This window comes from Archocentrus centrarchus, chromosome 9, assembly GCF_007364275.1.
Source record: "Archocentrus centrarchus isolate MPI-CPG fArcCen1 chromosome 9, fArcCen1, whole genome shotgun sequence".
NCBI lineage: Eukaryota > Metazoa > Chordata > Actinopteri > Cichliformes > Cichlidae > Archocentrus > Archocentrus centrarchus.
Genome location: NC_044354.1, coordinates 3,126,366 through 3,148,384, shown reverse-complemented (window position 1 = coordinate 3,148,384; position 22,019 = coordinate 3,126,366). Strand labels below are relative to the sequence as shown.

At 42.4% G+C, this 22,019-nt stretch overlaps 1 pseudogene; it reads right to left on the bottom strand.

Annotated features, from left to right (window-relative positions):
- Positions 1-1,422: 1,422 nt before the first annotated feature.
- Positions 1,423-21,655, bottom strand: LOC115786121 (protein shortage in chiasmata 1 ortholog-like; annotated as a pseudogene).
- Positions 21,656-22,019: the final 364 nt, after the last annotated feature.

The window sequence follows — 22,019 nt, the reverse complement described above, 5'->3', positions numbered from 1 at the left end:
ATAAATCATTTTTTGATTTCCAATTCATGAGGATAGTTTTCTTAGCGATGCATAAGGTAGTAAGAACTATGTGTGATATATTTGTTTCCATGTTTAATTCACTTAAATCACCTAGAATGCACAGTTTTGGTGATGTTGGGATATCGCAATTAAAACATGTGGATAATTCCTCACATATCCTCTGCCAGAACCTCTGAACAGGTGTACAAGACCAAACTGCATGCATATAGTTTTCAGTATGGTTGCCTGAACAGTGGGTGCATATATTTGTGTCTCTGAGGCCCATTTGGAACATCCTGTGTCCTGTATAATGTATTCTATGGAGAGTTTTGTATTGTATAAGTTGTAAATTCGGACTTTTAGTCATTTTGAAAGTGTTTAAACATATCTGTGTCCAGAAGTTTTCCTCTGGGTTAATGGAAAGATCTCGCTCCCATTTTGTAGTTGGGAGGGATATTGAATCATTAATTTTTAATAAATTAATGATTAATTTTTAATTTTTGTCTGGGTCACCTTTAATGCCCACACTGCTCGCTGATGTGGATGCAAATGAATACCCGGATCTGTTCCCTTAAGCTTAAGGTGAAATAGTTGCTTTTCAACAGATTAGCACCTCCACAAGGAGCTTTAAAAGATCTCCTTCCTTCATGTATGAATAGAAGAAGTGATATCTGAGGAGGATGCTGGAAGAAGGTGATACAAACTTTAAAACAGTGCAGCATCAGTTACTGAGATGCACACTGTTTCCTTTTTCTTTTTTAATTTTTCTGGATATTTTGTTCCTTCTAATTAAAGAAGGCATGTTGTGTTGTATGTCAGGTTAGACTGTATATAAAAGATGGAAAAGACGGTCTGTAAAGCTGAAGCTGATCTGTTTTTATTGCTTTCTCATTTTTGAAACCAGATGTGATGAGAGGAAAACTGCCTATAGGGTAATAACCTGTCAATCATAAAGTAAGCTCAACCTAAAACATATCCTGCTCTGGTGTCCTTTTTGACACCAACTGGGATCATAATTAGAAAAACAAACCTTGTGTTGTATTAACTGAGACTTGAAACTAGCAGTTGAGACAGTAAGAGGCTGGCTTCAAGTTTCAGCCCTGGAATCGTTTATGTGCAGTCTCAGGTTAAAGTTAGTGATCTTTTTATAGGATGTTTATGGGGTCTTAGGGGACAAATAGAGACAAGAGCAAAGACTTCACAACTTAAAGGTGTTCAGTGTGGTGCCAAGCATCTGAACTACGGTGGCCTTTAACTGACACAAACAGATAAAACTGTAGACTATATCAAACACAGCATTATTCTGTTTAAGCTGACCAAACTGACCAACTATGAATGCAAACATCCTGAACAGAGGCTGAAAAAATCTAATGTGTAGCTCATTTAAAATAAAGCACCTTTTGTTCCAGGTGTGCTCGGCGCAGCGACACTTTCTGCTCCAGCTTCTGCTGCTCGCGCTCGGTCTGCGCCTCGGTCTGCATCTTGATCTTGCTCTGGTAGGCATTGAGCAGCTCCATCTCCTGCTGCAGCTGCTGCCTCAGGGCCTGGCATTCCGCTTCCCGGGCCTCATCCAGGGATGGGAGAAAGTAGAAGGGCAACAGGGACAGACAGGGCACAGGAAGCCAAGGGAAAGGGGCGGGAGAAGGGAAGGTTGGAGTAAGATGAGAAGCGAGATAGTGGGGGAGTAAATGAGGGCGGCGTGGAATGAAGAGAAAAGAGGAGACGAACAGGGAGGAGGAAAAATACTAGAACATAAGCAACAGGTGCAGAGAAAGGCTTCATATCCTCCTCCGTAAACCCAATTCTTCAAACTCGACCTCCTGCATTTTAGCAACTATAACTTGTTGTCCAGAAAATATGATGACATAAATTAACTTCTGTCTGCTCACCGCCTGAGAGGCCATCATCTCGTTGATACTCTGCTCATACTGCTCGGCCAGAATGGCCAGCTTGCGTGTCTGCTCATCCTTCAGGGCCTTGAGCACCGTCTTGTGCTCGGCCTTGGGCGTAACTTCCATCTGGTGGTGGCGGAGGGCCTTGTACTGTTTCCAAAAGATCCGACACTATCAGCACCTGCAGGACAGAGTTCAGAAATGACTAGATCCCATTGTTCATTTTTTCAAAACTTTTAGTCATTTTGTTTGAAATATTCATCCAGAAACCTCATTCATTTGATTTAAAATGAAATAGTCTTTTTTCTTAGGCTTCTATTTTCATGTAAATGGAAATAGACCCCAAAGTAGAACTGAGAGAACATGAAGACCAAACATCAGTTCAGCCATTTATACCTTTGCCAGCATTTTATGGGTAACTAAAGGATGTGCTCAGCATTTCTTTAGAAATTGAAAAGATTGGGTAAAACAAACAAATGAAAGATCAGTTACAGGCAGGAGTAACATTTGTTATACCTTCATATCCAGATCCTCAGACTTCATGCTGAACAGCACCAGAGATGAATAGACCAACACCAAGTTGTTGAAGGCTTCACTGGAAAATCTGCAGAGACACAATCCAGAGTGAGCCTTTGTGTATGGTACTAATGTTTAGCAGACATAAATCAGGACCTGCCTCACTTTGGAAGATGAAATCATCAGATTTTAGGAGGTTTTAGGGTCAATACTTGGTTTAAGATTAAATAAACTCTCCATGAGAGGCTGTAAGATGAAGTGTATGTGGACACCCACCCTCCTCCCTGACTGTCTGGGCAGTGGAGAATGAGCCAGCACAAGCTGTACTGAAGAGAGAGAGCAGTCAGCCTCATCACCAGCCCCTCACTGGCTCGCTCGTGACACAGTTCATCCTGCTGCTACACACACACACACACACACACACACACACACACACACACACACACACACACACACACACACACACACACACACACAGAGTCAGTGTCAGTAAAAGTATGTACGTTTTTCTTAAAGTTGTTGCAGAGTTTATTGTTCAGCATTTCCACACAATATTCAAGAAGCTCATTACAGCTGGCGGGACAAAAAACACGAGGAAATCCACCCTCACAGCAACTAAGTGTGTACGTGTGTCTGGCTTCATGAGGACTGATCTGACTTTGAGACTCTGGGAGTGAGGCTGATGTAGCCAAACCTCCCTCTGAAGGCTGCCTGAAGGATAACACTTATTTTAGGGTTCAGGTTAGAAAGACCTTTATTCTGGGGGGGTAGTGCACTATGTTCACGTACCATGTACAAGTTAATCACAAGTAGGCGAACCACTAAAATCAGTGCATAATAACCTGTATTTATTAAACATTTTTTGAAAAACAGGTGGGGGTTGGGGGAAACGTTCAGCCATAGAGGTATTATAAGAGACATGGTTTTCTGTTTTTAAATCAGAGTTGTATAGTGATTCTGTAAAAGTCATTTTAATGTCCAGTGATCACCGAAATGAAAGTTACATAATGCTACAAAATAACTGAAATGTTACACTGAAATGTCTAAAGACAACTTTTTTCTTTTTCCATATTCATTGAGTCTACTGTCATTAGATTTACATTAACATCTCTATATTATATCAGTTAGGTTCCTGCTTCTGTGTTTCCTGGTACCTGAATGACAATGGCGGTGCTTTCATCCACTGTGATCACCGTGTAGTTGTGGATCCCCCCGAGCATCTGCAGGGAAGGAGAGTGGCTCCTCTCCAGCACCGTCACATTGAACCTGCGACAGACACGTTTCACCGCACAACTAAACAGCAGCTCACCATCGCTGGGAGGAAGAAACGTGATCAAAAAATGACCTCTGCTGTCTGAAGGTAAGGATAATCCATACAAGGCAGAGGCAGAATATTGACTGATTGACTTTTAGCTGTCAGGCTCATAATTAACTGTTAAAATGTCAAAAGTGATGCAGCAGAAGTGGAAAATATGTTGCCTGCGTACATGACACGAGTAAAATCTGTGATGTGCTATATGATTATAAAAAGAAATAAAAAATTATATATACTAAAATGTGAATGTTGTCTTTCCTTACCTATTTCTACTTTAATTTGATACCCCAGTAACAGACCCAAGTGTCCCCCAAAAGCTGATGCTTTTTTGGCAGAGAGGAGAGGAGAGGAGAGGAGAGGAGAGGAGAGGAGAGGAGAGGAGAGGAGAGGAGAGGAGAGGAGAGGAGAGGAGAGGAGAGGAGAGGAGAGGAACATAAATGTAGGATGAATGACTTCACTCACACTTAAATTTGCATTCAAAGTATTGGCCTGAGCACAAAGACTTGTGGACTTTGACCTACTCAAATCATGTAAAAATTATCCCGATGCTGGTTGGTCATTTAACTTGTTATTGGACTGCAGGTGTTTTTGCTCATTTGAACTCACCCTGACTCGAGTGTTTGCAGCAGCAGCGGACAGTTAAGAAGCCCCTCCGTCACGAATAACACGTATGGCACATTGTCCTCCAGACACCACAAGGTATTCTCTTTAGGAAAACAAGCACATTTAACAGGATCTAAACAAAAATATCTTCAATAATATCAATAAGTTGAATGTGGTGGCAGCTGACCAGCAGCACAGACGCTGGTGTTGAACGTTAGGTGGCTGATGCTCCTCTCCCTACAGATCGCAGACCACGGAGACTGGCCTGGATGGTCGTACTCAACCACCAGAGAGAAACAGGTCCAGGGGAAGTTGGGGCCAATATCCTGTTCATACACCACCACACACACACTGTCAGGCACACTGGGAACAGGACAGAGTGTGAGAACAGCATGTTTAGTCATACTTATTCAGACAGCGTGACGAATGACCCCTAAACTGAAGATCACTATAAACAGCTATTACATGTATACATTTTGTTATTGCCAGAATATAAAATAATGCCATATTCTGGTTGTGATTTATAAGTAATTTGCTGAAATTAGGCTGTGATCTGGACTAAAAACAAACAGAAAAGAATTATACACTCAACATATATCTCAATATTTCAATAGGCTCTTCTAATATATGTTTTAACATATTTGAGCACAAACCAGGATGTGAGTGAAATCCAAACTAAACAGTGAGCGAAAGATAATCTTAAAAGTGGTGTCACACACGACTCCTGGTCAAAAGTCTTGGTGCCAACACGTGCTCTGCTGCCCTTTGGAACTGAAAACACTCCTCTAAGTCTTTTCAGAAACGCCCTCCTGAGGCAGCTCAAACAGTACCAACAAAAAAACCTGTAACAAATAACCTGAAGAACTTGTTGGCGAATCCTCATAAGAAGTTGATCATTAAAAAAGAAATCTATTTTTAAATGTTAATAACCTCAAACTTTATTAACCAGCTCTCTTTCCTTCTAGCTATCAAAATTCTATACATCTTGAAATCTGCTCGACAGTTTAGATGAATAAATGATTTTACCTGCTGACTACAGCGGCACCGTTCAGCTTTTTCTCATCCTGCTCTGGACAAACTGCAGCTGCACCTCAAACAACAAAAAACACAAATACAATTAACTGTTTGAAGTCATCTGTTTGCTTTATTTTTCTTTGAATATTGTTTTAATTTAGCAACCCTTTCTTCCACAGTGCTCTATTTTTTTTTTTTAGTGCTGCTGATAATGTGATGACTGACCTGGTCAGTGTGCTGCTCACCTGTAACCTGGTTCAAGCTGCTGATTATTGTTAATCTGCTGCCATCAGTCAACTGATACGATGATAAGAATCTGCACAGACAAATAAACGGAGCTCTTATTGAGTGTTTTTTACAGAAACATTTATGACTTCCAGCTACAACTTAGCTGATAGAATAATAGGACTGATGACACACACAGTGTATTTTATCTCTTGTTTCAAACACTGACTTTATCTGAGGTGTTCTGCCCTTTCCTGCTGTTCAGCCACTCAGCCACCAGCTGCTGCAGCTTCTGCAGTTTGAGGCTGGGCTCTTGGTTCTTCTGACTGAGGTAGAGGATGATGTGCAGCCTCTTCAGCAGCTGCTGCAGACTCTGCTCTGCACACGCCTCAGCTGCCTTCGTCAGGTACTCTGTTGTTCATGAAGAGAACACTGTAAATCTCACAATACGGTGTCTGTTTAATTTAAAGCTTGATGTAAACACTGAAACTAAAGTTAAGGCCTCAGAAATCCCAGCTTCTTGTTTTGAGTGATGGGATCCCAACTGATTGCATAACTTCTGTCTGGAATATTTACAGGAGATATTTCTGTATTTTGCCCCGGCTGTCTTTCACTGGCTCAACATGGACATCGCTTTCACAAAAACAGAAAATATACTATAATAAAACCAGCATCATCATGAAATTTACTTTGACTTAACCGTCCTGCTTTAACATTTTAAACTAACTTAATAAAGTTTGTCTGCTGGTATGACAGCAGTTCATACTGACCCAGACCCGTACTGAGGTCGCACTTCAGCAGCATCTCCTTAAATGTCACCAGCACATGGATCAGAGCCACCTGGTTGAAAAGCACTTCCTGATCTGCAACACAGTGGGAGAGGGAGTAGATAATTTACTTCCTTCAAATGTAGGTTTAATAGCTTAACCCAACAATATGCAAATGAAAACATTAATATGTCATTTCCTACCTTTGATCAGTTCTGCAGTCTGTGCAGGGGACCTGCAGAGCGCCCTCTCCTGTTGTTTGAGGAGGAAGTGAGTTTGGTCTGGTGCCAAGCAGCTGAAGTCTTCACACCCCGGGAAGTTGAGCCCCAGCTGTCTGGCAGAGCTCAGACAAGGCTGAGCGAAGGCCAGGAGCTCACAGTAGGCTCGCTGCTGGCTGTCTGCACGAGGTTTAAATAACTAATTTTAAAAAAACATCCGAACCATCATCCTTTCCTCCTCCGCCCGACTACAGTTTGGTCAATGAGAAATGCACTCAAGCAACTTGACTTCAAAACAGAAGCGCTGCATTAAAAAAAAGTAACATGTTACAATCAGTACTTGCAGTGATGTGTGCAATGTAACAAAACTCTAATTTTTTCCTCCTTTTGAAGTTTTTGTATTATTGACAAATGTTTTCAGGTCTCCATATAATCACCTCTAATAATAAATTTATCAGTCTAATCTACTGTATACATGTATATAAAAAAGAAACAACTGTTTAAAGAATTTAAGGACAAAAAAGTGTAAAATTACTTGACTGAAAGATTCAAATGGGAAAGAAAGTTGCAGCTATTTGTTAGTTTAGTTTTCCACCTGATAACGTGTGTCGCACCTGTAGCTTTGACCTTTAACTACTTGGCTTTCCTGTCTCTGCTGTGGTTTTCCAAGGAGTTGACCCGTCCACGGAGCAGCGGGTTTTTCCTCTCTGGAAGCATTTCTGGAAGACGCAGCACTCGTGTTGGCTGGCCTCGCATCCAGTGTTTGATTCTGCACCAGAGAAGGCTGCAGCTGTGACGATGGTGTTTGTTGGTTCACCTCAGGCGCTGATAAATAAAAGGATGAGCTGAGGTAACGTACTTCTTCATTAGATTAAATTTGTTTTTCCAGCCACACATTTGCAGTCGTAACAAAAGTAGTCCAGGACTAGGGTTAACGCTCTGGATCTTCTGAGGCTCTTAACTATAAAAAAAATTATCTGCTTACCTGAGATCTCTAGAGCCTTCTTTGAAACAATGTCCTCTTTGATTAAAAAAAAAATGTCATCTTGAATTAGTGATCAAAAGTTTATGAATGTATCTGGATTAAAAGATTAGCTGAAGAAAGGAAATTGTTTGCTTGGATGTTCCTGTGTAGATTCTGGTTATGACCCTTCATTTACCTGCAGTGCTGGCTGGGCTCTGAGGTGGTGCAGTAATGGGAGCGATCTGCTGAGACCTCAGCATCATGAATGTGGCCAGGGGGTCGAGGTCCAGCTCTGGTGGATGTCTTGTAAACAGCAAACCTCTGTGACCATCTCTGGTATTTAGTGTGGAGGGGACAGCTTGCTCAGAAATGTGGGCACTCAGCTCTATATTATAGTCATTTCCTTCTCTGTTGGTGACTTTCTTATGAGCTGAAGAACAGGCTGCAGCTTCTGAGAACATCTTGTTACCAATGACATCTTTGGCGCTGATGGCAGCAGCTGGTTTCACGTCCTTATTCACCGTGCTGAGCGCAGGCTTCTGGGAGACGTTCAGAGATAAATCAACAGCAGTTTGCTGACGACACCACCGTCATTGGGCTGATTACTGGGGGAGAGGAAGCAGCTTACAGGGAAGAGGTGGCCCAGCTGGTGTCCTGGTGCCAGGAAAATAATCTCTCCTTAAATACAGAGAAGACTAAGGAGATGATTATTGACCCGAGGAAGAGAAGAGACCAGCATGCTCCATTATTCATCAACGGGACTCAGGTGGAGAGAGTGAAGACTTTCAAATTCCTTGGCACCCACATCAGTGAAGACCTCACCTGGACCTACAACACAACACAGACTGTCAAGAAAGCTCAGCAGAGACTCTTCTTCTTAAGGAAACTGAGTAAATTCGGATTATCCCCTAAGCTCCTCAGCAACTTTTACAGATGCACTGTGGAGAGCATCCTGACAAACTCCATCACGGTGTGGTATGGAAACTGCACCAGTCAGGACAGGAAGGCTCTCCAGCGTGTCATCAAAACAGCACAATTCATCTGTGGAGCTGCCTTCCCATCACTACAGGACACTTATAATACCCGGGTAATAAAGAGGGCACACAACATCATCAAGGACCGTACCCACCCACAGCACACACTGTTCACACTCCTGCCGTCTGGCAGACGTTACAGGAGTGTAAAAGCAAGAACAACCAGACTAAAAAACAGTTTCTATCCACAGGCCATCAGGCTACTGAACCACTGACTGATTACCAAACTGTGATTACCTGCCTTCTTTCATCTGTATATATCTGTATATATTGCACTTGCTTTATTATTTATTTATTTTTATTTTCTACTTTTACTTCCTAATATACTAGTTCTTAAATTTTATTTTAACTTAGTTGCTTATTTCAATTGTTTGTAAAGCAGTCACAAGTAAGAATTTCATTGCTCAGCATAACCACAGTGTTTTGCGGTGTACATGACAATAAACTTCTTGAATCTTTTGGAGAAGAGCTTCAGTTGTGGGCTTTATTAGAATGGAGTCAACTGAAACCAGAGAAGAAGAAAAACTGTCAAAAATCTGTAGGAACAATCTCATTTGATGATGTACACAACAAAGCACAAAAAACCCCAGACTATACACACTTCAGCTGTGACTTTCCTTTCCTTTACCGCTGACCACATCCATATTTTTAGTTATTACAGCTGCTTTGTGTTGTTTGACCATCAGTCCAAAGGTCAAATATGTTGATTCTTTACATTTGCAAAACTGTAGTATCAATAGTTGATGCACTTATGCTTAAAAAAATAACTAGAACAAAAAAAATGAACCCTTTACTTGTAGGGGGTGGGCAGGCATTTCTGCTCAACCTGATGGATATTTTAAAGAGAGACAGGTAAGGCCTGTGATAGAGAGGGATATAAACCAGCTGCAGGTGAGCTGACATAGTTCCTTTATCTTTTCTTTATAGGGGTATTCAAAAATCACACTCATCCACGAGAGACCTTACCATGGCCCCCAACAATGCTGGACAGCCCTTTGGCATGCAAACCACTAACCACCACAAAGTGGTAATTGACAGAGGGGTCTGAGCCCCACCTGGGGGCGACTACTGCTTTGCATCAAAAAGAGGAAAAGCAGAGGTGGTTCTGGCATCTAAACAAGTGGCATCCACAAGGCATCCTAGGTGTTACAGGCATGTCTGACCAGGAAACCCAGCAGAGTCTGCTGTGGGGTTTCCTGTACATGTGAAGACATTTTGTCTCTCGGCTAGCTGGAACATCTACTATACACAGGCACCACTGTCCCGATGGTCCTCACTCTGTAAAAACCAACACCACTCACCCTCCACGTGTTCAGGTGGCAGTTTGCTGAAATCTTCCACCGTTTCCTCTCTGGTGGAGGGAAACTCAGACTTCAAGCTCTCTGTGAACTCAGAGCAGCAGCTCAAAGATAACTGCAGGACTCCCATCTCCAGTCTGTCAGCAGTGCTGATAAAACTTTCTTTCTCCAATTAGGTAACTTTTAAGGCTTCCCACAGAGGCTGGAAGTCAACAGCTGACTCATAAATTTGAGGCTCTGTAGGAAATACAGGAATTTAGTGACACAGTTCACGTATTTCTAAATGTGATGGATTAAAGCTTCACTTAACACAGAGTCATGCAAACCATTCAAATGTGGGACTCAACTCAAAAATTTAAAGTTTTCAACAAAAAAAAATTACAAGATAAAGAAAACGCCAAATTAAACAATGATTTTAAATGTGAGTATAAATCTGTCTCCACCAAAATGTTCAGTAGTAAATCCAGTGGCACAGAAGTAAAAATCACTTTAAGTCCAATCAAGACACAAAAACACCTCATTTCAAAATTTCCATGACAGCAACTTTTATTTGATTTGACTCATGCCACCTGGTAAACACAGGTTTCAAGTCTACATCCAAATTAAGGCTCCAGTTAGAGCTGCAAACCCATCAGAAATGCTTTCAGTAGATGGATGGATAAAGACACATGAGGTTTTGGGACCACAGTGACATCTGGTGGTCTCCAAAATCTTGCAGCAGCCTTTCAATCACTGCAGCACTTCAATGAGTTTTAAAGCCCTGAAACTTCATACTCAGAAGTGCTGCAGTAGATGCACACCAAATTTTCCATACTAATACATATTGGGTACTCATATGCTTTTAACTCAATGGTTGATATTTCTTGTATATTTCATAAAATATCACACAAACACTTCTGTATTTCTTCATTGTTCACTCTGCTGATTCCCTCAAAATCACTTTAATAAAACTGTCACAGTGAACAAAGCACTTTCTGAAGAGCCAGTGCCAGCTTTGGCACCTCTGTATTGTTAATTAATGATGAGTAAACCGAAGGTAATGTGGAAAATGTGTGGAGTGTTCTTTTCGTTGCAAAGTTACCTGATAACAGAAAGCCCACCACAAAGGCCGGGTGCTTCTCTGCCTTCCAAAGTGCCACCTTCATCTCTTTCTGAGCTCTTGGTGACACCAAAGATCTACACAACAGTTGTTATTGTTTCAAAAGCTTCTCTAAGTACAATGAAACAGGCATCAAACATATCTTCTCATCATGCCGTAGCAGGTGAGGATTTAAATCTTTAAACTGAAATCCAGCGCGATGATTTAAAGGTGGTATCGCTATCCGTATATAATCTGTACTTTCACTTAGTCTGAAATGAGTGAAAATAAACAAAAAATTCATCAGGAAACTGTTTCATTGGCAGCTTGACCTGACAGCACTCACACCACGTTTCCACTGAAAAGGTGCCCGTGCTGACCGTCAAACTGCTTAAGAACGAGCCTGCGTTTCCACCGCACTTAGTGAGCTGATCCTTCACGTATGAGTGTGGGCGGGTCCTCGTCTGGTAAACGGAAGGGCACAAACGTGGGAGAACACGCTCCCCTTTTGCAAACTTTATTTCTTGTGCTGCGAACATATTTTACTGTCCAAACAAAACTACCGCAGCATCTGTGTGCGGCACAGAGGTAAACACAGACAGCGATCACAAGCAAGACGACAAAGATTCGCACTTTTATCTGTGATGAACTGACGCAAAGCAGCAAGTTCAGCCCAACCTAACTCACGGCAGTGAAAATTGCTTTTCTCGTGTAATACACACCACGCAGCGAAATAGCGGTAGAAAACTTGGCAGTCACGCCCTTCTGCTGCTCGTGTCACGCGCTCTTGGTTCCAGACCAGCTAGTTTACGGTGCTGGTCTGGAACCCGTTTTTCGGCTGAGAACTAGGTCAGTTCGTGGTGGAAAAAGCGCCGAGCGCTTCGAGCACTTCACACCGGCACCGTGTCAGTGGAAAAAGGGCCTCACATTCTGCAACAATTCAATTCAATTCAATTCAATTTTATTTATATAGCGCCAAATCACAACAAACTGTCGCCTCAAGGCGCTTTGTATTGTGGGTAAAGACCCTACAATAATACAGAGAAAACCCAACAGTCAAAACGACCCCCTATGAGCAAGCACTTGGCGACAGTGGAAAGGAAAAACTCCCTTTTAACAGGAAGAAACCTCCAGCAGAACCAGGCTCAGGGAGGGGCAGTCATCTGCCGCGACCGGTTGGGCTGAGGGGAGAGAAAGACATGCTGTGGAAGAGAGCCAGAGATTAATATCAATTAATGATTAAATGCAGAGTGGAGTATAAACAAAGTAAATAAGGTGAATGAGAAACAGTGCATTATGTGAACCCCCCAGCAGCCTAGGCCTATAGCAGCATAACTAAGGGATGGTTCAGGGTCACCTGATCCAGCCCTAACTATAAGCTTGATCATAAAGGAAAGTTTTAAGCCTAATCTTAAAAATAGAGAGGGTGTCTGTCTCCCGAATCCAAGCTGGAAGCTGGTTCCACAGAAGAGGCGCCTGAAAGCTGAAGGCTCTGCCTCCCATTCTACTCTTAAGTATCCTAGGAACCACAAGTAAGCCAGCAGTCTGAGAGAGAAGTGCTCTGTTGGGGTGATATGGTACTATGAGGTCTTTGAGATAAGATGGTGCCTGATTATTCAAGACCTTGTATGTGAGGAGAAGAATTTTAAATTCTATTCTAGATTTAACAGGGAGCCAATGAAGAGAAGCCAATATGGGAGAAATATGCTCTCTCTTTCTAGTCCCTGTCAGTACTCTAGCTGCAGCATTTTGGATCAGCTGAAGGCTTTTCAGAAAGCTTTTAGGACAGCCTGATAATAATGAATTACAATAATCCAGCCTAGAAGTAATAAATGCATGAATGAGCTTTTCAGCATCACTCTGAGAAAGGATGTTTCTAATTTTAGAAATATTGCGCAAATGCAAAAAAGCGGTCCTACATATTTGTTTAATATGTGCATTGAAGGACATATCCTGGTCAAAAATGACTCCAAGATTTCTCACAGTGTTACTGGAGGCCAAAGTAATGCCATCCAGAGTAAGTATCTGGTTAGACACCATGTTTCTAAGATTTGTGGGGCCGAGAACAAGAATTTCAGTTTTATCTGAATTTAGAAGCAGGAAATTAGAGGTCATCCAGGCCTTAATGTCTTTAAGACATTCCTGCAGTTTAATTAATTGATGTGTGTCATCTGGCTTCATTGATAGGTAAAGCTGAGTATCATCTGCATAACAATGAAAATTGATGCAGTGCTTTCTAATAATACTGCCTAAGGGAAGCATGTATAATGTAAATAAAATTGGTCCTAGCACAGAACACTGTGGAACTCCATAATTAACCTTACTGTCTGAAGAAGACTCCCCATTTACATGAACAAATTGGAGTCTATGAGATAAATATGATTCAAATACCTATAGCAAGCTCTAATCTCTGTAATAAAATGTTATGGTCAACAGTATCAAAAGCTGCACTGAGGTCCAACAGGACAAGAACAGAGATGAGTCCACTGTCAGAGGCTCTAAGAAGATCATTTGTAACCTTCACTAATGCTGTTTCTGTACTGTGATGAATTCTGAAACCTGACTGAAACTCTTCAAATAAACCGTTCCTCTGCAGATGATCAGTTAGCTGTTTTACAACTACTCTTTCAAGAATCTTTGAGAGAAAAGGAAGGTTGGAGATTGGCCTATAATTAGCTAAGACAGCTGGGTCAAGTGATGGCTTTTTAAGCAGAGGTTTAATTACAGCCACCTTGAAGGTCTGTGGTACATAGCCAACTAATAAAGACTGATTGACCATTTTTAAGATTGAAGCATCAATAATTGGAAAGACTTCTTTGAACAGTCTAGTAGGAATGGGATCTAACAAACATGTTGCTGGTTTGGAGGAAGTAACTATTGAAGTTAACTCTGAAAGATCAACTGGAGCAAAAGAGTCTAAACAAATACCAGCAGTGCTGAAAGCAGCCGAACATGAAGAATAATCTTTGAGATGGTTATGAATAATTTTTTCTCGAATGTCTAAAATTTTATTTGTAAAGAAATCCATGAAGTCACTACTAGTTAACGTGAAAGGAATACTCGGCTCTACAGAGCTCTGACTCTTTGTCAGCCTGGCTACAGTGCTGAAAAGAAACCTGGGGTTGTTCTTATTTTCTTCAATTAATGATGAATAGTAAGATGTCCTAGCTTTACGGAGGGCTTTTTTATAGAGCAACAAACTCTTTTTCCAGGCTAAATGAGCATCTTCTAATTTAGTGAGACGCCATTCCCTCTCCAGCTTTCGGGTTATCTGCTTTAAGCTGTGCGTTTGTGAATTATACCACGGAGTCAGGCACTTCTGATTTGAAGCTTTCCTTTTCAGAGGAGCCACAGTATCCAAAGTTATACGCAGTGAGGATGTAAAACTATTGACAAGATAATCGACCTCACTGGGAGCAGAGTTTAGGTAGCTGCTCTGCACTGTGTTGGCACATGGCACTGAAGAGCATAACAATGAAGGAATTAGATCCTTAAACTTAGTTACAGCACTTTCAGAAAGACTTCTACTGTAATAAAACCTATTCCCCACTGCTGTGTAATCCATTAAAGTAAATGTAAATGTTACTAAGAAATGATCAGACAGGAGGGGGCTTTCAGGGAATACTGTTAAGTCTTCAGTTTCTATGCCATATGTTAGGACAAGATCCAGAGTATGATTAAAGTGGTGGGTGGGCTCCTTTACATTTTGAGAGAAGCCAATTGAATCTAACAATAGATTAAATGCAGTGTTGAGGCTGTCATTCTCAGCATCTACATGGATGTTAAAATCACCCACTATAATTATTTTATCTGAACTGAGCACTAAATCAGATAAAAAGTTTGAGAAATCAGACAGAAACTCTGAGTAGGGACCAGGTGGACGATAGATAATAACAAATAAAACAGCTTTTTGATTTTCCCAATTAGGATGGACAAGACTAAGAGTCAGGCTTTCAAAAGAATGAAAACTTTGTCTGGGTCTCTGATTAATTAATAAGCTGGAATTGAAGATTGCAGCTAATCCTCCTCCTCGACCTGTGCTTCGAGCATTCTGACAGTTACTGTGACTCGGGGGTGTTGATTCATTTAAACTAACATATTCATCCTGCTGTAACCAGGTTTCTGTAAGGCAGAATAAATCAATACGTTGATCAATTATGAAATCATTTACTAATAGGGACTTGGAAGAGAGAGACCTAATGTTTAACAATCCACATTTAATTGTTTTATTCTTTGGTGCAGTTGATGAAGCTGTATTATTTATTGTTTTTGAATTTTTATGCTTAAATAGCTTTTTGCTTATTTTAGCTTTGGTGTTTGGTGGTCTGGGAGCAGGCACCGACTCTATGGGGATGGGGTTTTGGGGGGATGGCAGGAGGAGAGAAGCGGCAGAGAGGCGTGTAAGACTGCAACTCTGCTTCCTGGTCTCAACCCTGGGTAGTCAGTTTTTAGGAGGGTTAATAAATTTGGCCAGATTTCTAGAAATGAGAGCTGCTCCATCCAAAGTGGGATGGATGCCGTCTCTCCTAACAAGACCAGGTTTTCCCCCGAAACTTTGCCAATTATCTATGAAGCCCACGTCATTTTTTGGACACCACTCAGACAGCCAGCGATTCAAGGAGAACATGCGGCTAAACATGTCGCTCCTGGTCTGATTGGGGAGGGGCCCAGAGAAAACTACAGAGTCCGACATCGTTTTTGCAAAGTTACACACCGAGTCAATATTAATTTTAGTGACCTCCGATTGGCGTAACCGGGTGTCATTACTGCCGACGTGAATAACGATCTTACCAAATCTACGATTAGCCTTAGCCAGCAGTTTCAAATTTCCATGAATGTCGCCTGCTCTGGCCCCTGGAAGACATTTGACTATGGTCGCCGGTGTCTCTAGCTTCACGTTTCTCAAAACAGAGTCACCAATAACCAGAGTTTGTTCCTCGGCGGGTGTGTCGCCGAGTGGAGAAAAACGGTTAGAGACGTGAACAGGTTGGTGGTGTACCCGGGGCTTCTGCTTAGGACTACGCTTCCTCCTCACCGTCACCCAGCTGGCCTGTTTTCCCTGCTGCTCGGGATCTGCTGGGGGGGAGCTAACGGCGGCTAAGCTACCACGGTCCGCACCCGCTACAGGGGCCTGGCTAGATGTAGGATTTTCCAGGGTGCGGAGCCGAGTCTCCAGTTCAAAAAGCCTGGCCTCCAGAGCTACAAACAGACTACATTTATTACAAGTACCGTTACTGCTAAAGGAGGCCGAGGAGTAACTAAACATGTGACACCCAGAGCAGGAAAGTGCAGGAGAGACAGGAGAAGAAGCCATGCTGGTAGTGAGTCGGCTAAGGGCTAAGCTACTAGCTAAGCTAAGCTAGCGAATTTCTAAAAACAAATAAAGTGAGTAATGTGAATACAGGTGATTCAGCAAAGAGTATGCTATTTAAAGTAGGTGAAGATTACACTAAAATATGTTATTATCCAGATAAATCGAGTTATACAGATATAACAGCTAACAGACAGCAAAACACTGTGCTCCGAAACAGGAACAGGAAGTGATACAATACCGCAGTGAGAGCCAACACCAAGTGACAGCGCCACCCAACCGAACAAGAACAAGGAGACAGCTCTTCCTTCTGGAGTTCAGAGGTGGACGGACAGATGTGAGTTTGTCTCTTCAGGGGAGTCGGGGTCAGAGTCGACTCCAGCTCCATTTCGGCTGGAAGCGCATCACATCCTTAAAGACACAGCACGCTGAGGCTTATATTCTTACATCAAAAGACAACTAGACACTGTAACTGCTCCAACAGTGGAAGAGAAATATTTTGATTTCTGATGCAGGCTCTGTAGATTTCTCTATTGAATAATTAACTAAAAGGTTTTATCCAAGCTCTCTGTACCTGCAAATTCTGACTCAATCACACCTCCACTCATCTTGGATTCTTCAGGTACATCAAACTTGGAAATCTCCACTGAAGGATTTGAAAGAGAAGCTGAAGAAAAGACAAATGTACAAGTTTATCCTTCTGTGATGATTTTATTTATATTTCTATTTCATCTTAAAGGATTTTGGTCTTCTTCACCTTTTTGCAGCACATCTAGGACTGGAACCTCCTCATCCATCAGCTCGGTGCAAACATTCGCACGACTGCAGATGCTTGAAAACGCTGTGCAGTTTTCTGTGGTCAGCTGATGAACATCCACTACAGCAGGCAACAGCAACAACTACAGAGGAAAAATGTATCAACAATCAATAAAGCAGCTAAATAATGTCATGTTGATAAGGGTTAATTACCTCTCCCTTCACGAGTGGCTCTTTAACAAACTCCTCTTGAATGTCTGCACACGTCTGAACATCGGTGGCGTCCACCTCTGGAAGTTTTTCATAACATGTGCAGTCCTCAAAACAGCTGCAATCCAACAGGTTTAACACCACAGTTAAACGGGGCCATAAATGCAGAAATGTTTTTTTGCAGGTCTCAAAATGCACCTGAACATGTTGTTTTCTGAGATGGTGTCTCCCGATGAGCTCAGCAGAGGCTCAGCTACAGCAAGTGTCCTCAATCTGGACAACATGATGGTCAGCGTGGGTAAATGCCTCTTAAACTCTGCCAGGTGATTGACTGCAATGAGCTCTTCTGACAAGAGGAGGTCTTTCACAGAACACAAACATGTTTTATTAAGCATGACTGTTTTTCTTTAAGAAGATCAGACTCACATCTTTACTGTACTGTAGATGAAATGAGTCACCTTCGCTCTTATCCTGCAGCGTGATCTCGTCAGGTGTCCACTTAAAAAACGATTCCTGACATGGACCGTCGGTCTGTGAGTCTTTTAAAAGGCAAACATACAAATCTTCATCTAAATCCTGCAGTGAGTCAGGATTAGAGCTGGGTATCACCTCCACACTGTCTTTCACATCAAATCTGAAATGCAACATAATTATTTACCAAATCTCTCCACAAATACCAAATTCAATGAATAAATTGTGTTTTAAAGGGAAAGAACCTTACAGGTGAATTTACTGGTTGTTTTTTTCCTCTCAGATCATCGAGTACAGACCCACCAATACTGAGTCTGCAGGTGGAGATAACCTGTCCTGTCAAAAAATTTAATATATGAACAAATTAACTCATATGGCAGGCAGAAGAAGAAAGAAGGCAGAGAACATGCTAAAAGTCAAGATTATCTTTAAAGTTTTACATAGCAGCATATTATTATTGGCTTTTATCACTGCTTAATCACCATCTTTCAAACTACTGCCTATTTTTTTCCTGTACTCCAGGGGTGTCAAACATAAGGCCAGCGGACCAGTTCAACTCAGATTTTTTAATATAGCACCAAATCACAACAAACAGTCACCTCAAGGTGTTTTACATTGAAAGGTAAAGACCCTAAAATAACCAGAGAAAACCCTTCCAATCAGACAACCCTCTAAGAGCAGCACTTGGTGACAGTGGGAAGGAGAAACTCCCTTTTAACAGGAAGAAACCTCCAGCAGAACCAGGCTCAGGGAGGGGCAGTCATCTGCTGTGACTGGTTGGGGGTGAGGTGAAGGAGACGGGAGACCTACTCCATGGCCATTCATACTACAAATGTCCAGTAGGCTATAAGTGGCCCACGATATAAAATGAGTCTGATACCTCTGCTCTACGCACTGACTACAATACCTTCATCAAGCCATCAAAACATTAAATATCTCTTACAAACCAAATATTGCAAAACACATCAACCTTTTGTGCTTCTGCATCAATACATCCCACAGAAACATTTGAATAAGGCAGGATGCACCAAGAGAGTACACATCAAAACACAAAACATTCAAATGCACACAAAGCATTTGGCGCTACAGTTTTGGGACACCTGTACATGTGTTCCCAAATGTGTTTAGGATGGACGTGCATTTTAACCAAATTCTGTAACCATAAAAGTTTTATTTTTCGTATACCTCTGACCCACGGTGTCCTGTAGGTGTCTTCAGGTAACTTTAATGCTTTTTTCCTGCGTAACAAAAGACTCGCAGCTGTGCTATTAAAATGTAAACAGAAAAGATCCAGAGCAAAAACAGCAAAAGGCTGACTGATTCTTTAAAAGACCGGTGTGCAGTGAAGCAGACTTCAGCAAAGTGCTTCCTCCTGTGGAAGAGGACATGTAAACAGACTGAATGACACCATCAGGAGATCTGTGAGAGGAGCCGTCAACAAAAAGAACAAGATCAGGATTTTGTAAAGGTGAGGCCAGGTCTAGGTGTGCAGATAATCTGCAGGGCGGCGGCATCGTCATGTAGTTCTCCATCATCAGCAGTGGGTAGGAGAGTTGCAGGGTTAAGAGTTGCATCGCTGCACTGTGATATTAGGCATGTCAAGCAACACGGAAGTGTAGCGAAGCCATCTGGCAGCGGAAAGGTGGGAAGTTTTCTGTTCTAAAAGAATAATAGACACTGAATGTGGAACCATGACCGTCAAGTCAGAATAACCGACAATATCACGTGAAGCTAGGACAGCTTTCTCAGCAGCGGCCACGGCACGTAAACAGCCCTGCTGCAACCGCATCCAGGCGTGAAGAATAATAAGCCACTGGCCTCAAACGGTCGCCGTGTTTCTGTAATAAATCTGATGACATGAATCCCCCCTTTTCATCAACCATTTGAACAAACGGACGTGAAGAATCTGGAAGTGCAAAGCCTGGAGCAGTTTGGAGAGCCATTTAAAGCTGTAAAAGGCATCCTCCCCTTCAGGCGTCCAGGTGATGAGATCACGTGCAGCCAGATTCTTGCCGGAAATCATCCCAGAGAGAGGGGCCTCCACTGTAGAATAATTCGCAATAAAATTTCTGCAGTAGGAAGTCATACCCAAAAAAGACAGTTTGCTTTTCAGTTAGTGGCTTTGGAATTTTACACACAGCCTCCATCCTTTTTGAGGATAGGCACCGTGTTGAGTGGGAGATGATATGACCCAAAAAGGTAACTTGAGTTTGTGCAAACTGTAATTTGGACTGACTGACCTTGTAAATGCTGAAGTAGTTACCCGTTACCCGTGTAGTGCTGACAGCAGGAGGAGCAGGCTGGGTGTGTGAGAAGAAGCTGCAAGACTCTGAGCAGCGTTAGCAGTCAGCACTGGGGCCCGAGCCTCAGTGTGCAGCTGTCAGAGGTGCTGAGCCTTCTCCTTCCTCTGTTTGGTCAGCTCTCTCAGTCTCTCCTCCGTTGGAATGTGTGCAGCCCTTTTGCTGGACTCTCCTCCTCTGTCAGGATTTCTCCTATCTTAGAAGAGCTCTGCCATCAGGATATGCTGCTGCCTGAAAAACTCCACTACACAGTGTGTTGCATATCCAGAGTCACATCATCAGGCAGGTTAGTCTGGAATACTCTGCTCAGCTTACTGGGATGTCTCCCAAAGAGCTTAAATGTCTCAAAGTGCAGAGCAGCTCCTGCAGCATTTTCTCCCAAGGAAAGTGTGATGTTTCAGCTAGTCTCACCATGTCCATAAGCATCCACGGCTCATGGGTAGACACACCTCACCCCCTTCACGGTGGAGCACATAGACACACTGCGCCCCCCCCCCCCCCTCCCATTCAGGAGGTAAGAGTTCATGTGTGTCCGGACGTCACTTTGCCGGCTGTCCGTCCGGACCTTTCACTTCATTCTCAAAAGCGCTTCAACACAATATCAACAATACGGACACTGAAACCCCCAAAACAAAAACATACTCAGAGCAGACAGCTCTCAGCTCCACACACACACACACACACACTGACACACGGCCCGCTGCCACACAGACACACATACACACAGACCGGTCTCACACACACACAAGGCCTCTCAGTCTGAACTCCACGGTGCACCTCTCCAGTTAAAACATGCAAAGACATAACACAGCACAAAAGCCTGCTCAACCAGTGATCATTAATGTAAATAATGCAACATTTTTCCCTTTAGCAGTCAATTGAGACCCTTTGTTTCCCACAAGTTCTTTATTTGAAGGCAAGATGACAGTTTTCTCTTTTCCTCGGGCCTGGGCAGAACTTACAATACTCCCAGAGAGCATCAAATTTATGCAGAAAAATCTCTGCTTACCTGAATTTTGGCCGCGGCTTTGGTGCGTTCTGAAAAGCAGGTCATGTCTCCAGGTCTTTGGTACTGTCCATCTTTTTACCTCAAATCCCACTTCTGACACCATGAAATGTTGGTAACATTTTTAAGGGTCTCCATGTTCCTTTTGGCCGAAGGTCAATTAAACCTAATAATACATACATTTCAATTGATAATAGTAATCAAACAAGCAGTAAAGTTTAAATTATTATTCACATTCATTCCAAGCAGTTTCTACATCTGAGGAAACCCAGCAGATAGCATCCAGTCAGTCAGTCAAAAATTAAGTGGAATGGCCCTTTAGCCATTTCCCGAATCGGAAGCTGCAATCGGAAACCAACTTCAGCTTCGTAGCTACCTGGACAGCTAACCAAATCACCTCGCCTTCCCCACCGAAATAAATCCCGGAGGAGCTTTTTTTCCCCTTTTAACCTCACAGCTTCCCGCTGTGTTAGCTAATACGCCAGTAGCTAATGTGCTATGAGCTAACTCCGCTGCCACAATCTCGCATTTCAGAATAAAAAATAAATAAAACCTTAATTATCTCCTAGCAGGATAACTTTACTGCACAGGTAATGCCATGAATGAAGAATATTTAACAGAACGGCTTACAGCTCTTACCTTAGAGAAGTTCTGCGGTGCAGATCCACCGGCTGCATCACGAGCAAGCGAACAGACCCATTAAGGTCACGTGACTTACGGTACGTACCAACAGCCAAGTACTCTCGGGGGTCCGGGCGATGTCAAAGCGTCTGAACAGACGCTGTACGAAGGCTGTATGCACCGAAAACACGGCGAATAGCGGAGGATTTCAGGTTAACAAAAAACTCTAAAAGTCTCCGACATCAGGTCTGAAAAGCTGCTAAATCTAGCGACAAAGTCGGTAAGTTAGCAACACTGGTCAAACCCTGCAAATGTATTTACAATAAAATGAACACATGTCACGTGACAATCTAATTTTCATAATGCAATGTTTACCGTAACCTTGGTTACGTCGTTAGAATCTTACGTCACCTTCACGGC